Below are 17,177 nucleotides of genomic sequence, written 5' to 3'. Positions count from 1 at the left end.
TTTTGAAAATAGTTATATATCAATTAATCTCAAAAATTACAAAAAGGAATCCATTTCATGGTTAACATAAATAATTTATTTTTATGTAAAATCACTACTTTTGAAACAAAACAGAAAAGAATGAGTAGAGCAGCCCTGTTTTACATTTTTGCAGATCCCTTTGATGTCTGGCTTCACAGGATAGCAGGGTTCTCATCCCTGCTTCTACAATCAATGTGTAGCTTTATCACATGCCAGCCACTCCCTTGGAACATCTCTCTCTCTCGTTCTCCACTGTACATTTGTGAGAGAATGGGAGTGACATAAGCAAATGACATCCGATAGTCTTATAAAAATAGTTTTGACCATGAGGACTCTCTGAAAGGGTCTCAGAGGCCCCCAGGGATCCCCAGACCACACTTGGAGAAACACTGCCTCGGGGCATACTAATTTGAATGCCAAAAATGTAGTCAGGGTTTGACTGTGTTCCTTGGCACTTTCTAGCCAACTGTTTTAGAATGTCCCACATCTCTCTTGCCTGTAGCATTTCATGGTCCCTTAAAACCACAGACTGCCCTCTCTGGTATGCAATCTCTGCCACTCTGTCTGCAAAAAACAAGCTATAGATACTGCCTCCAGATTGACTGAGATGGTACAAAACAGAATCCATAGTTTATGTCTTCCCAGCTCCCCTTCCCTCACCACTTCTGATAAGTGGTGCAGAAAGAAGCAGGAGATCTCCTGGTCCTCTGTGACTAATAGAATGATGGATATAGGAGCCAGCCAGGCCAATCAGAACCCTTCCTTGAATCTTTTCACCCTGGCTTGCAATTTCTTTTTCTCCTCAAGTATTAGCATGTTATACCAGATCGTCAACTCTATGCCAGTCCTTGACAGTCATTCAGCCTGCCCTCCCACCCCAATCCCACCCTAACAGCTTCACATGTTGAGGATTCCATGAGATGATTTCCATGGGCTCTTTAAAATATATATATATATTTATTTATTCATGAGAGACACACAGAGAGAGGCAGAGACACAGGCAAAGGGAGAAGCAGGCTCCATGCAGGGAGCCCAACGCGGGACTCAATCCCGGGACCCCAGAATCATGACCTGAGCCTAAGGCAGATGCTCAACCACTGAGACACCCAGGCACCTCTTCTATGGGCTCTTTTAACATTGAGGTTCTGCTCTAGTTTTTCCTGCTGAACACTTCATTGTCCCTGTGAAATTCCACCTTGGCTTTACTGCCCATTAGGGTCCATGTGGCTGAATTACTCCCCATAGACTGGATGGGATGGAGCACGGATACTCTTCTCCTCACTCCCTCCCACCCTCCTGCAGTCTTGCCCAAACTATTCTTCAAGGAGTCAAAGTGTTCTCTGCCTTCATGGCAGGAGTGAAGCAGCCCAGGTTGCCCTCCTGGTGCAGCTAAGCACCACCCATTCCAACACCCACACTTCCTGCTATCGTGGTATACATGGTAAATGTGCCTTGTGTCTTTGGATAAGCTATTTTCTCTGCCCTAGGAGTCAGTCTGATTCACTTCAGCAAGCACTTACTGAGTGCTTAGATATGCTGTGCCAGACACTTCGTCGAGAATACACAGTTGGGAAGATGAAACCTACCTCAAACCATGGATAGTGGGATCCCTGGGTGGCGCAGCGGTTTAGCGCCTGCCTTTGGCCCAGGGCGCGATCCTGGAGACCCAGGATCGAATCCCACGTCGGGCTCCCGGTGCATGGAGCCTGCTTCTCCCTCTGCCTGTGTCTCTGCCTCTCTCTCTCTGTGACTATCATAAATAAATAAAAAATTAAAAAAAAAAAGATTTAAACCATGGATAGTACCAAATCCTATAAATACTATGTTTTTCCTCTACATACATACCTATAATAAAGTTTGATTTATAAATCTGACACAGTAAGAGATTAAAAACAATTAACTAATAATAAAATAGAATTATTATAACAACATATTGTAATTGTAATAAAAGTTATGTGAATGCAGTCTCTCACTCTCAAAATACCTTATTATACTATACTCACCCTTCTTCTTATGAGAATGTGAGAAAATAAAATGCCTACCTGATGAGACAAGGCAAGCTGAATGACTAGGCATCGTGATGTAGCATTAGGCCACTTCTGATCTTCTGACAATAAGTCAGAAGGAAGATCACCTGCTTCTGGACCACGGCTGACCACAGGTAACTGAAACTATAGAGAGCAAAACTGTGGATGAAGGGCAGTGCTATAACCACCAACTACAATAGCTAGCTAGCAAGCATCATGTTGCACATGGGACTTTCGCAGTATAAATGATAGAATAGCCACCCAAACCTGGCTTGAGCAAAAAAAGGAGGATTATTGCCTCTCCTAACTAATAAAGCATCTAGAGCAGCTTAATGTTGGTTTTCTCCATTTATCTCCCCCACCCCAGATCCATTCCCTGCCCTTCTCTATCCTGTTCTGCATGATGGAGGCTGACCTGGGCTCGATCTCTGTCTTTGAGATCATCACCCAACCAATGCAAGTACCAGCAGGAGACTGGAAGGCTTGAGTGAGGGGTGAGGTCAGATTATTTACTTCCTACCAGTCCAACTCCACTTACTCTCTGCGTGGTGAATCTGGCAATGGCTGCCCCCCTCTTTCCCAGGCTAGCCCCTGTCAGGTTCTGGCAACAGTGTTCCCTCAGCCCACCCCTTCAGAACTAAGGGTACCAGTAGCCCCCCTCTGTTGCCAGAGAGAGAGAGAGAGAGCCAGATGAAATGCTGGTAGGGTTAGAGAGAAAAGAGATCACCAGTGGTGGGGACTGACCCTCTGCCGACTCCCTGTGCCAGGAAGTTCTTGTCTCCCTTCTACATCAAAGGCAATTCTCAGCTCTACCCTGCTCGCCATCTCTCACTAAGAGGAAGCCAGCTCTGGTATGTTCCTCTATGGTTCTCTGGACTGTGGCCCTGTTCCAGTGCAGTCACAGGAACATACTTGCTGCCATTTTGTTTTGAAATAATAAGCCACCCCACAAGTTGAAGCTGATGTGCCAAACCTCATCAGAGTCAGTGACTTCTTCCAAAATTATCATAATGGGCATGGATGCATGTCAACTTCCAGATTATCAGAGATCCCATCTCTTTCAGCTTAATGCAGCAAACATATTGCATGGAATTATTTGGGAAATTTAAAAGCACCATACAAATAGCAGGCATAATTAATGCTGTATTAAAGGCCTTGCCCTGGGCCCTGTCCATCACTCTGCCCTTTAAGGGAGAAATCCTGTCTCCCATGACAGTATTACATCAAAGGCAGATCCTTCACATCCACTGTCCATTCATCACCTCAGAACTGCCTGCTCCACTCACACCACATCCCAACCCCCTCCAAATTCCAAGCCCTCCTGACCTCATTGCTCTTTCTCCCCTCCCTCTTCTGACTTGAGACCTTCCTGGAGATGATGTTGCCTCTACCCTGCACTGTGAAGGCTTCCCCTGGCTACCCTGTCTCTACCCACACAATGCAGGGCCTCCCTCTGATCCAGAATGGTCAAGCACTCCTTTCAAGATGCTTTAGGTGCTCATGTCCCCCTGATCCCTAAAAAAGAAAGTGGACAACTCTGGAATACCAAGCCATGATATGACTTCTAAGGAAAATACACTTTACTTTCCAGTGTTCTTGATATTAAGTGGTGGGAGAGGGTAATGAAATACTGCAAGCCCCTAGAAATAGCTCTGTGACTGTGAGACTTGTCTACCAGTATACTCAGAAAGTCTAAAATGATGGCTGATAATCTTGCAGTCAGTTCGTTGTGATCCATCCAGAGTCAATTTGTTGTTCTTCTGTGCTTTCTCCTCCCTCTGTTTGGATTTCTACATCTATGGCTGTGTAACATAGACATTAAAAGCAAAAGTTATAGAATCATATGACCTATTTTCAAGTTTTGGCACTGTCCCACACTGGCTGTGTGACCTCAGACAACTGACTTAATTTTTGTGAGCTACAATAGTCAAGTGAGAAAAACAACTCTGCCCTGCCCACCTCATAGATATCTGAAGCCTGAGACAGTGAAAGAACCCAGTTAGTACTCAAAAAAAATATGAACTATAAAAAAAAATATATGAACTATGATTATTTTATTATTATAATTATTATTGATAAAAACCCAGGTGTACGTAAATTCTGTTTTCCTCCCCTTCCCATCACCACACAGCACCTTTCAAGTCACCCTTTGAATGCAGCCACCTACTTTACCCAAGACCACTGGGGAACTATTTTCCTCATAGAGCCCTCTAAAAGAATCACCACTCAGAGCTCATCTCTCCATAGAAACCCAGAGAATAAATAGAAGCAGCAGGTTTTCAGCGGTTTCCACTCTGACTGTTTCAATTAAATTAAATCCCACAAAACTCTTCCATTAGCATGTGGGTGGAGAAGACAGAGATGTCTCAGTGACCTTTGTTCCATGGTTCACTCAGACCTTCCAATTATTTTCAGCTAATATCTGATCTCCTTACCTGGTATTGTTACAAGGAAACTGCACCAATGTCTGTGTGAGGAGATGTGATTAGGACAAATCTGTTATAACCTTAACATCTCTTTCAAGGGCTGAAATTATAAATATGTTTTTCCAAATCATGAAATCCTTTATCAAGTACTTGTCCTTTTCTTCTCCTTGTGGGCTCTCTCCCATAAATACCTTTCCTCTGTTCACAGAGTCTTGATCTTACAGAAAAGTAAGTGGTAAAAGAATAGAAATGGGATTCTCTATCTCAGTTCAGATGAGAATGTGCCAGATATACCATGTATATTCAAAGTCCCATGGCTGTGAAGGCACATCAGAAGTCACTGTGCCATGTATAGGATTCCCAAATCTTTCCCCATGAGGACTTTCGTCAAGAACAGGAATGCGGACAGCAAGATCTCTCATTACCACTCAGTTATAGCCAGGTGGTATCTCAAAGGTCTGGCTTGGCTGGCTGCCGCGGGAAGAGTTTTAACTGCAGTAAGATGAAGACCTCAAGGAACAAGAAAGGAAACTCTATTGTTGGTGTCAAGAGGGGCTATAGGGAGGTAAAGACGAGGATGTTCCTGGTCCTAGCTGGGGCAAGGGAAGTGGCTCTGCATTTGGATCAACACTGAGTATGAAATAGAAAAGTGGTAGCTCTATATTGAGGAAAATGCAGCCTTTTTCAAAGAATGATCTACAGATATACATAAGCCAACATGGAAATATCTCCAAAACACATCATTAGAAGAAAAAAAGCCAGTCACCTTGTATCTACTTATCTACAGTATTCCGCACATACAGAAGACGCACATTAATTTGATTCCAAAAGCAAAAGTAGCAAAAGCAAAAATAAACAAGCAAGGTTACATCAGACTAAAAAGTTTCTACATGACAAAGGAAACCATCAACGAAATGAAAAGGCAACCTACAGAATAAAAGAAAATATTTGCAAATCATATATCTGATAAGGGGTTAATATCCTAAATCTATAAAGAACCCATACAACCCAACAGGAAAAAAATCAAATTTAAAAATAAAGGAACTAAGTAGACATTTTTCCAAAGCAGACATACAAATAGCCAATAGGTACATGAAAATATCCTCAACATCACTCATCAGGAAAATGCAAATCAAAACCACACCTGTTAGAATGGTTGTCAGTGGTGGCAAGGATGTAGAGAAAAGGGAACACTTGTGTACTCTAGGGGGAAATGTAAATTGGTGCAGCCACTATAGAGAACAGTATGGAGGTTCCTCAAAAAATTAAAAATAGACCTACTGTATGTTCTAGCAATTCCACTTCTGAGTATATAACCAAAGGAAGCAAAATCACTATCTCAAAGAGATAGTTGTATCCCCATGTTCATTGCTGCATTATTTACAATAACCAAAACAAAGAAACAACCTAAGTGTCCATCAACAGACTGAATGGTTAAAGAAGTTGTGATAGATACATAGATAGAAGAAAGATAGATGATAGATGATAGATGATGATGAAGATAGATAGATGATAGATAAATGATAGATGATTGATAGATGATAGATGATTGATAAATAGATGATAGATTAGATAGATAGATAGATAGATAGATAGATAGATAGATAGATAGATAGAGGCATATTATTCAGCCATAAAAAGAAGGAAATCCTGGCATTTGTGACAACATGAACAGACATTGCAGGCAAAAGTGAAACAAATCAAAGACAAATACTATTATGATCTCACTTACATGAGGAATCTAAAAAAGCCAAGCTCATAGAAACAGAGAACAAATTGATAGTTGCCAGAAGTAGAAGGTAGAGGATGGAGGAAATAAGTGGAGTTGATCAAAAGATACAAATTTCCAGATAAATAAGTCCTAGGGAAGTAACGTAGAGCATGATGAGTGTAGTTAACAATACTGTGAGGTATATTTGAAAGTTGCTAAGACAGTCTATCTTAAAAGTTGTTACCACAAGAAAAAAAATCCTGATTGTGAGATGATAAATGTTAACTAAACTTATTTTGATCATTTTACAATATATACATATACCAAATCATTATGTTGTATGCCTTATGCTAATACAATGTCGTATATCAATTTTATCTCAATAAAATGGGGGGAATTTTTTTAATAAAGAAAGAAAATCTCTAAAATTGACATAAAAATGCATGTACATGGAAAATAAAACTACTATATGTACATACATGCATAGAAGAAGATCTGAAAGATTTGACACCAAACGATTCATCGTAGATGCATCTTGGGAGGAACCTGGCCTTGAGTAATGTAGAAAGAGAACTCTGATCCCACCACTTGGGAACTGCTGCATTCTGACATGCCCCATTCTGCATGTGGGAAGTCTCTAACCTTTTCATCTTCCCTTTTATAAGCAAAGACAAGGGTCCCTGGGTGGTTCAGTCAGTTAAGCACCTGCCTTCAGCTCCAGTCATTATCCCAGGATCCTGGGATCAAGCCCCGCATTGGGCTCCCTGCTCAGTGGAGAGCCTGCCTCTCCCTCTCTCTCTGCCACTCCCCCTGCTTATGTTCTGTGTGTGTGTGTGTGTGTGTGTGTGTGTGTATGTGTAGTGTCAAATAAATAAGTAAAATCTTATTTAAAAAAAATCAAAGACAATGTCCTTTGCTCCCTCATGCACATGTGTATACACATGCTTCTTGTTGGTGATTCTCAGATGCCACCACTTATGTGCATCATTCTGAAATATTATTTTATTTAACCTAGACACTGAATTTGAGTCTGACTTTTGGGTTTTATCAACATAGAATCACTTTACTGCCTATATCTCCCAAAAACCATTACTCCCTACCCTATTCATTGCCCCCTGTCTGCCAGAGGAGTCCATGCTTGGCACCTTTTTCTAAGCCAGCACTAGCCCCAGGTGACTGCTCAGTGCTTACCTGTACTCCTGCCTCCATGGCCACATTGGCATGTTTCTGCATCCTGGCTGTCCCTACTGTGGTCAGGTCCTACTGAACTTCCACCAAGATTATCGCAAGTGACTCCTAACTGGTCTCCCTGCTCTTACCTAATCTACCCTACATTCCACTCGAGGGTGAGTGATCTAAACCCCAGATGCAGCAACATCGCCACCTGAAATTCTTCAATGGCTCTTGTCACTCCTGAAGTGGTGGTTCTCAAGGTCAGGGTACACCAGAATCACCTGGGAGCTTCTCTAAAATGCAGATCTCTGAGGTGCCTGGGTGACTTGGTTGGTTAAGCATCTGCCTTCGGCTCAGGTCATGATTCCAGGATCCTGCGATGGAGCCTCACATAGGGCTCCTCGTTATGCAGGGAATCTGCTTCTCTCTCTCCCTCTTCCTCTGGCACTCTCACTCTCTCTCTCTCTCTCTCAAATAAATAAATAAAATATTTTTTAAAAATTTAAAAAGAAGAAATCTGCTAATAAAAGACTCAACGATTCAGATCATATAAATAAATAAATAAACAAACAAACAAATAAAATGCAGCTTTCTGGGTGCCTCCTCCAAAGGCTCTGATCCAAGCACCTGGACTTTTAACAAGCACCTAAGACCTATGATTCTGGTGCAGAAAGCATGGGGATCAAACTTTGAAAAACACTAAGTGGAGACTAAGGGAAGCCCTATTTCCTTAGAAAGGTCATCAGACCCTCATAACCCGATTCTTACCTCTCCAGCCTCGCACCTCTCCCACCTCATACATTTCCTGCAACCAACACAGACACGCATTTTGTCTCCCACTCACTGTTCTGCCCCTCAGTGTGGTGTTCTCGACTGTGCCCGTGATGCCCTTTACCCTTCTCTGCCAACACGCTTCATCTGGCTAATGTTCAGACATCCTTCGAAACCCAATTCAGTCAGGCATCACCTCTCCCAGGAAACCTTCCTCAACACTCCCACATTATGTCACATGCCCCATCTTGTCCTCCGAATACTCGAGCTTTGTCAGACAACTGTTACTTCATTTCCTAGGTTTTCTAGATATCCTGGATTCTGAGGTCTTTGCAGGCTGGCCATGTCTTATTCGTCCTCCAGAACAATCACAAAGCCTAGCACACTGTGGGCAGCTCCTCTGGTACACTGCAGACGATTACACAGGGACAATGAAGGTATTTTCTTTGGGGCATGGCAAGTTGTCTGCTGATGGCTGAAAAAGCCACATCAGGGCAAGACTTTAGTTGATGCCTCTCTAAATCCTCAAAAACCAGTTGGTCAAGCAATAATACACATGCTTCCATTTCCATTTCAACCAGAGGATGGTTCTGTTCAACCTCAGGTTTGATGTTTCTTTCCAACCCCAAGGAAACAAAGACTGTGACTCAATACTTTTTAGCAGCAGTTTGGCTCCAGGATTTCAACATTCAAGATGTCATCCACCAAGCTCATGCCACCTGCACTACAATTGAGAAAGAGGATTTTGTCTGGTCCCCCTCAGCAGAGCAGACAGCTTCATACTGGGGGTGATCCTTGCTCATCCCACAACCTCCCTGTGCTACCATGCCATCCCCTGACCATATCCTCACTACCAAATAATTTTGAATTCTGGTAAGTTTTCATAAAGACCCTACTCACTTAGGGGCAAAAGTGAAAAACCCTCCCTCCTTCCTTGCTTACCTGCAACATGAATCCAGAGGTCTTCGATAAATGATTCCATGATGTTCATCTCATTCCTGGAGGATTTGTGCTAACCGGTCATAACTCTGCTCAGTTCCAGGTTATGATTCTTTAACTTGCTGCTATACATTGAGCATCTTTATTTTTCATAATGAGGTTACACTACCTTTCAACCAAAAAAAAAAAAAGCCAATGTATTTTATGTATTAAAATTAAAACTCTGATAGGTTCTCCTCACCTGTTGCTGGATTTTCCAAAGTAACAGATCATATGCAATAAAACAGGGATGTGAACAGGTCTTAATGCAAAAAAAAAAAAAAAGAGAAGTTGAGGATGAAGCAAGTTTTGGAAAGCACTTGATTAAATGATGTTAAGCAGATTTCTCTGCTGCAGAACTTCTTGGGGCCTTCAAAATATGAATGTCCGTGATAAATTTTCAAATGAGGACTAGAGCATGTGATGATACCCAAAGCCATTTGATCTCTGGACATTGTGCAGAACACTTCAAGGGACAGAACACTTGTTTGGAATCTCCGTCCTACAGGAAAAGAGAAGGAAACCTAGGAAGGCTTGCATAGCCTGGCCCAGCCCACCTTCCAGACCTCTCTCCTTCATTCTGCCTTCCTGATCTGTATTCCTTTCCTACTGTGACTGTAACAGATTACGACAACCTTGGTGACCTCAACAATGCAAATGTATTATTTTTCAGTTATAGAAGCTAGAAGTCCGACACAGATATCATGGAAGGAAAGGCAAGGTGTGAGCAGGGCTGTGTTCATTTCTGGAAACTTCAGGGAAGAATGCATTTCCTTCCCTTTTCCAGCTTCCAGAAACCCCTATACCTTCCTTGGCTCAGGGCTCCTCTCTCCATCCTTCTTGAGCTGCATCATTTTACCTCCCTCTCCTGCCTCCACTTTTAAGGACACTTAGGATAACACCTAGGCCACCACGAAGAATCCAGGATAATCTCCCCATTTTAAGGCCAGCTGACTAGGCTTCATTCCACTGACAACTTTACTTCCCTGTGGCAACAGGGAAGTAAAGGTAACTATGTAGGTAACATATTCACTTGTATCAGAGATTAGGATGCAGGCATTTGGCAGCAGGAGAACCATCTTGTGCCTCCCACACTACACTTACCATCTCTACCTATGGTACTCAGAGAAAAAGAAAATTTATTTTGTACCCCTGGTTTCCTCAGTCTCCAGTGCCCATCCCCACCCTTACCACTGTCTTCTCTAAAAAGCATCCTACTCGTCACCTGGAGCCCTATTCCAAGCTCACTTCCTCTGTGAATGCCTCCTAGAATTCCCCAGGCACAACTGAATACTCTGCTCCCAAAGCATTTCATACATGTCACCAAGATAACACTCACCACATAGTCATAATCATATAACAGCTGATGTTAATTGAGTACTTACTAAGATGGCCGGCACTGTGCCATGTCTTCCCCCTGCCGCACTGTCTCATTCATGCCTCAATGCAACCCTCTTAAGTAGGCACTCCTGATACTCTAGCTCCTCCTTCAGTCTTAAGCTGTGAGCACTTACAACTCATGAACCACATATACCTTACTCATCTTCACATCATCAACACCTCATACAGGGATTAGCACATAATTCAGGCTTGTTTCATTTGGATCCATTTAACTGCACTGCTAGTTCTTTGAGCCGAAAAAATGCTGTTAGCTACCCTATTACATGATGGAATCAAAGCTTTTCCAAAGGTCAAATTGAAGGCATGTGACACCTGATTTGTCTCAAGTCTTGGGGTCAGGAGCAAATGCATCTCCTGATGGATCATAATGGAGCCCAGCTGTTTGAAGATCACCATGCAAAGCCCACAATGACCAGGAACAGTTTGCAAAGCAAGTGCTGTGTCAGGAGCAGATTTCCGCTGCAGCATCTGCAAACACCACTGGAGTGTCCAGCTGGTCATGTGTGCCTTCTAAAAGAATGAGCCATCCATCACTGACTGATGACTCAGTTCTTAAACCAACGGGGAATAAACATTTGGTGGGCATACCCCATTATGGGTCCATACGAAATAAATTCACCAATATATATTAACATATTGAATGGTAACATTTCCTCATACAATAAATAGTTGCTGAGGACACAGAATTTTCAAGCATAGAAGATGAATAAAACCAGGCTCCTGCCTGTTCATGGTCCCCTAGGAGTGAAAGATGGGAAAATGAATCAGTACTGTGAACTGTGATATTATAATAAAGTTCTTAGACACTTGCTTGATCCCATAAACTCAGTTTCCTCATCTTTGAATTGAGAAGAATACTAATACCTACTTCATGGAGTTTGTGTGAGGGTCACAAGAGTTAATGCATGTAAAGAACTCAGAACAGGGCCTGACACATAGAAAAATCTGATCAATGTTAACAATAGACAAAGTACTGTGGAAGCAAAGAAATGGATCTGGCCTGTCTGGGGCCAGAAAAGGCTCCTCAGGAGAGGTGATGTGAGGCTAGGCCTCAAAGGATAAGGAGATGCCCACATGCCCAGAATAGCAGGAGAAGGAAGGAGAGTCTAAGAACAAAAGACACCAAGATTTAAATGATAGAGATAATGTATTCAGTCATCAAATCCATTTCTTCATCCTCGTGGGCACACAGCTAAACTACATTTCCCAGTCTCCCCTGCAGTTAACTGAGGTCACATGATTGAGCTCCAGCCAATGAAAGTGATGCAAGATCTATCTCCTAACACTTTCTGAGTACCTTCCATGGACTTTCATCCTCTCTGCTGCTGGTTGGGTGACTGGGATGAGCTTGCAGACACTTTTAGAGATAGAAGGAGCCTGGATCTCCTCATCCTGGCTTGGCGAAGAGCTGCCCAGGAACATCACATTAGACTGTATATAAGTAATATATAAAATTTTACTGCATTAAGGCACTGAGCTTTCAAAGTTTTGTTACCTCTGCAGAGCCTACCTTTACTTACTTACCCTGACTAACACAGTATGAAAGTTCATGTCAGGCTTGAACCATAATTAGAAGTTGTTCACTAAAATTTAGATTTATGGGGGAAAAGGCTAGAAAGATAAATTTCCAGGGATCAGTTTGCAAAGAAACCTAGATGCCTCACTAAGGACTGAAGAGTTTGTCCCATAAGCAAATTATCAGGACATTATCAAAAGGTCATAACTAGGGGAATAGCAGAATCAAACATATGCTTTCAAAAGAGCACCCTGAAAATGAGGAAGAAGAACCTGGGTGGAGGTGAGGCTAGAAGTGGAAATTCAGTTATTAATGCCCATTAGCTGTGAGGCCTTGAAGACAAGGACTGTATCATGCTCAGCATTCTATCCCAGGGTTTAGCTCCATACATGGCACATTAGCAGGCACTCAGTGTGAAATGGATGGATGGATGGATGGATGGATGGATGGATGGATGGATGGACGGACGGGCAGGCAGATACTATTACAATAATCCTGTTTAGAGTTGATGAGGCCCCAGGATTGTGGCAGTGGAGATGGAAAGGAAGGGACTGGACTGGAGATATATTTAAGGAGTCAGAGTAGACAGGGTTTGGGGACCTATTGGCTATAGAGGATGATGGATTTCCAAGAAACATCAAGTTCGAGGTCCTAAAGTCAGAGCCCAGAGGCAAGGAAGACAAATAGTAGACAGGAGCCCTGTCGCCAGCCAGGCTTGCAGAAGGACCATCTCGAGACCTGGCCTTTTGCCAGACATTCAACACATATTTTCTCATAATCTCTGCAAACAGCCTCGCATCCCCCATAGAGACAAAGGAATTAAAGGGAGCAGATTTATCGATTTCCTAATATTTCCTGGCACGTCTTTTGGGGCTATAGCCAGGTCTGCTAAAGGTCTATATTCTCCCTTCACTCCCCTCCCGCCTTCTTTCCTTGAAAGCCAGTGTTCTCTCCCAAATGCTCCTCTTCTTCAACCTTTTGAGGGGTTCCCCACCTTCCTGATTCTGCGATTCCCCACTCTGAAATCCCTCCCACCTAAGCAGGCAGTGACATTCTATTCCACGAATCAACAAACTTTCTCTACAAAGGACCAGATAGTAGAAATTGTACATTTTATGGGCCATTCGAGCTCAACTCTGCTGTTTAGCTAGAGACAATATGGAAATGAATGAAATGAATAAATATGGCCATTTTCCTATAAATTTTACTTACAAAAACAAGCAATGGGCCCGATTTGACCCTGGGGCCATAAGTTGCCAACACCTGCTCCAGGCTGATCCAAGGCCATATTGGAGTGGAAATCACAGCAGGCAACCAGGAGACCTGAACTGTGTTCTGGTTTTATTGTGTCAACATGAGCAAAGCATTTAGACGCTCTGGATCCAAGACAAGGGAGAACAGGGATGCTGTTGTCTGTTATGCACCCCCCCTCACCCCTCCAATGTTGCAGATAAACAAGGAACAGGGAACTAACCAAACACTATCAGGTGCCAACCAGGGACTACAAATCCTACATTCCATATTTGATTTAATCCCCAGAGGAACTCAAAGATGTGTTCTCATGCCCACTTTTCAGATGAGAAAGGCAAGTCTCAGGTGATATAATGCTGTACTCTCGGTGACAGGTGCCAGCCCATAAATAATCATCTCATCACACTGAGATGCTAAGAAATGACAGAGCTAGGTTTCTACTACAGCTCCAACCACTTCCAAGTTCAAGCTCTTTCCAGCAGATCACACTCTCTCCCAAGGAGAGATGCTGCCAGGGAAAGGCCAGCTGACCAGCTCTGGCCGGATTGGTTCTCAGCCTCAGCACCACATCCCTGGGTCTGGCCCTCAGCATGCAGGACCAAGAGCTGATGAGTCACTGGACAGACTCCCAGTAACCAAGTCCACAATGAACTAGCTATAACTCAGAACGCCTAAATGCCTCTTTCTCATGGAGGACATCATTCTTCTTTTTGTAGCCAGAATGTTCTAGTCCCTTAACCAGAACACACCCCTCCTCCCTGTTACCAGAGCACACAAAGTTCAAATTAGAAATCACTGTGGCTAAGGAAGCAGTGCCAAATCCAAGTGGTAGTGGTGACTGACTCTGTTGCTGTCAAGAAGTAGTGTTTATTCTCACTTTGGTAACCTTTGTTTATCTCCTTTTAGTCAAGGGAGCAAAGACAGCGCTCAGAATAACACCTATAAAAAAATTTTAAAATTAGGGGTGCCTGGGTGACTCAGTCAGTTAAGCATCCAACTCCTGATCTCAGCTCAGGTCTTGATTTCAGGGTGGTGAGTTCAAGATCCATGTTGGACTCCATGCTGGGCATATTAATTTATTTATTTATTAAAAATAACAAAATAAAAACACTGGATTCAAAGTGGATTTGAATTCCCAGCTCAAATCCTACCAACTCTATAGTCTTGGGGACACTGCTTAACCTCAACGTTCATCACCTGTAAATTAATTATTGAATAATGTCAACCTTAAAGACAGTTTGAGGAGCATAAAATAATGTATAAATGATAACATATGTGCCAGGCACATAGTAATGGCTTGGTAGGCATGAGCTATTTTATTATTATAATTATTATCACCACCATCATCACCATGATTACTTCTTCTACAGTATTATTATTTATTACTATTACTGTTATTGTCATGAACAGAGGTTAAGGGACATCTCAGAGCCAGCTACACTGGGAAGAATCTGGGCCTTGATAAATTTCAGCTCACCAGGGCCCGTAACAACTCCATTATCACAGCCATAAACCACTGGGGGCACCTTCAACACGCTGGCTGATATAATGCTGTACTCCGGGTGACAGAGGCCAGCCCATAAATAAATCAGACCAAGCTTCAAAGCCAGAGTATTCAGACTCCTAAAATTTAGTGGTATGCTTCTCTTCACAGCTAACACCATGCTCCCATCACAGGGACCCAAGTTTTCCATCACTGCTCGCTGGTCTAATGGAGAAGGGAGATGGGAAGGTAGAAGTAAGGGAGGCCATGAGCAGAGGGGAGGGGGCACAATGGTGGTGGTGCTGGGTCTGTCTAGGGATGGACAGACCACCAGACAACCACTACAGCCTTTCCAGTGCTCAGACCTACTGCTGTTTATTACCTGGGCCATTTGAAACTAATGGAAACTGACCAGGACACAGCATGCAGGATGCAGACCTAGGGCATAACTTTGTCGCCAGAACACCAGGTCCAACAGTAGGCTGGGGAGTAAGGTTACTTTGGTATGCCTTCCCCCAGGCTATCATGAAAACTAAAAAACAGATCTGTTCTCATTGGTCCAGGCCAGCCATCCCTGGGAGATGGGGAAAGAGGCTGAAATAGGGAAGCGAGGCAGGGAACAAAATGTCAAACGTGCAACCTGTACCTGCTCGTCACATGCCCACTTTGCTCAGAGATCAATTACATAACAAGTTTATATGCTCCAAAGTCAATCATGACATCAATTCCAAAATGAGATTTATTTCCTCTCCTGGGTGAAAAGTTGCATATTGACACACGTCTGCTACTCAGTGCCCTTCTTGTAAATTAATGCCTCTTTCCATCAGGGTCTGCATGGTGATGAGAGCAGGTGGTTGTTAGTAGCAGAGTCAGGCTCCAGCTGCATGGTTTGAAATGAAACTCCAGGGTGCAGCTTGATCCCAAGCGATTCACTGTCTCCAGGCTAAAGCCCACACCTTCGTGGCCACCCCCAGAAAAGGCACATTCCCTGAGCTCTGTGAGATGGGAAGTGGTCGCCTTCCCTGCTCCCTCATGCTCTTCTGCCCACGCTCACCCCTTCCTGAGCGCAGGCAACTTGGTAAGGCAGAAAAAGAGGCACTTTGCTACAATAATGATGCCCCTTGGTTCTCCCATAAGAGGGTATTTCTAATGGCAAAGTACATGTCTTTGGTCTTCACTCTGACAACTCAGCAGACCTAGAGGACCAGGGCTGGGGCTGTGAAAAGGATGGAGGAGGAGAGGATGGAGTCAGGACTCTGTGGGGGAGAAGTGAGAGCCTAAAAAGACCAGGAGGATCCCAGAATGGAAGTGCAGAAGAAGGGGAGCAATCAGAGAGAGAAGAGCCTTCCAGGGACTGGGCAACAGAGATTTAGGTATGGACTGGGAAGTGATCCAAAGCAGCAGCAAATAAATAGCTTTTACCCTCTGTGCATTCTTCAGTAGCTGGCTGTGGGTTAGAATTTTCTTCCGGCAATAGTCTGCATCACCACACCTCTGCAGATGTCATGGATATTAGCAAGGTTCCCTCCTGTGCTGGTACTCTACCTGCCTTCCCCTGACAGCCCATTGAGAGCCCAAGAAGGACATCATTATAATGATAGTAATAGGGATTATAATAACAGCAAACAGGGATTTAATGCCTCCCGTGTGTTGGGTGCTGGTCTAAGCACTTTACAAATATTAACTCATTTAACTCCTCTTGAGAGCCCTCTGAGGGGTACAGCTATTATCCTAATTTTAGTAATAAGGAAACTGGAGAGCAGAGAGGTTAAGGAATTTACCCAAAGCCTCACAACTGGACAGTAGGTCAAGCTTAAATTCAACCCAACCACTCTGGCTCCAATGAATGACCACAGGCCAGGATAAAGCTGAGGCCTAGAGCTTGTGGCCATGTCAAGGAGTTTGGCACCAGGAAACAAAATGAAAAGAAGAGGTCAATGGCAAAAATGAACAATGAGGGAAGACTTGAGTGATTGCCTAGAAGATTCTCTGGCATTCAGGACTGGTTTGGTATAAAGGAGTATGGCCCACAGTGAGTGGATGATTCCACCTTGGCTGGGTAGGCTGGGAGTAGCAGACAGAGCAAGCAGCCAGCACCCATTACATTAGGGAAGGAGATTCTGACAAGTTCCCACCTGTCATCCACTGCTGCTCCTGCATGTGACCTTTTCCCCTTCTCTGACACTTTCACTATATTGAATAGGAGGAGCCCATTAGTTAGGCAACAAATACGAACTGAGAGCCTCAGCTAAGCTAAACACTGTCCTAGGTGCCTAGGGTCCATGGCAGAGATCAAGACAGAACCCTGCCCTTAATGTGCTTGTTTCCAAATGCAACCAGAGGAGTAAATTTTGAGCCAGAAATGGAGTGACTGAATAGGATGAGCACATCTGAAAGGTTGCTTTGAAAACAAAAGTCC

General features: G+C 43.4%; 1 long non-coding RNA gene across 1 annotated transcript in view; it reads right to left on the bottom strand.

Moving 5' to 3' along the window:
* Positions 1–1,846: 1,846 nt before the first annotated feature.
* The window catches only part of LOC118355684 (uncharacterized), a 47,124-nt gene continuing 31,793 nt past the window's right edge, over positions 1,847–17,177 (bottom strand). The window contains exons 3-4 of the long non-coding RNA XR_004818662.2: positions 9,072–9,237; positions 1,847–2,192 (exon numbers count right to left, since the gene is read on the bottom strand). This is a non-coding gene — a long non-coding RNA (uncharacterized LOC118355684). The remainder of the gene's footprint in view (positions 2,193–9,071; positions 9,238–17,177) is intronic.

This window comes from Canis lupus, chromosome 9 (assembly GCF_003254725.2).
Source record: "Canis lupus dingo isolate Sandy chromosome 9, ASM325472v2, whole genome shotgun sequence".
NCBI classification, from domain to species: domain Eukaryota; kingdom Metazoa; phylum Chordata; class Mammalia; order Carnivora; family Canidae; genus Canis; species Canis lupus.
The sequence above is the reverse complement of the archived record's forward strand: the minus strand, read 5'-3'. Positions and strand labels throughout refer to the sequence as shown.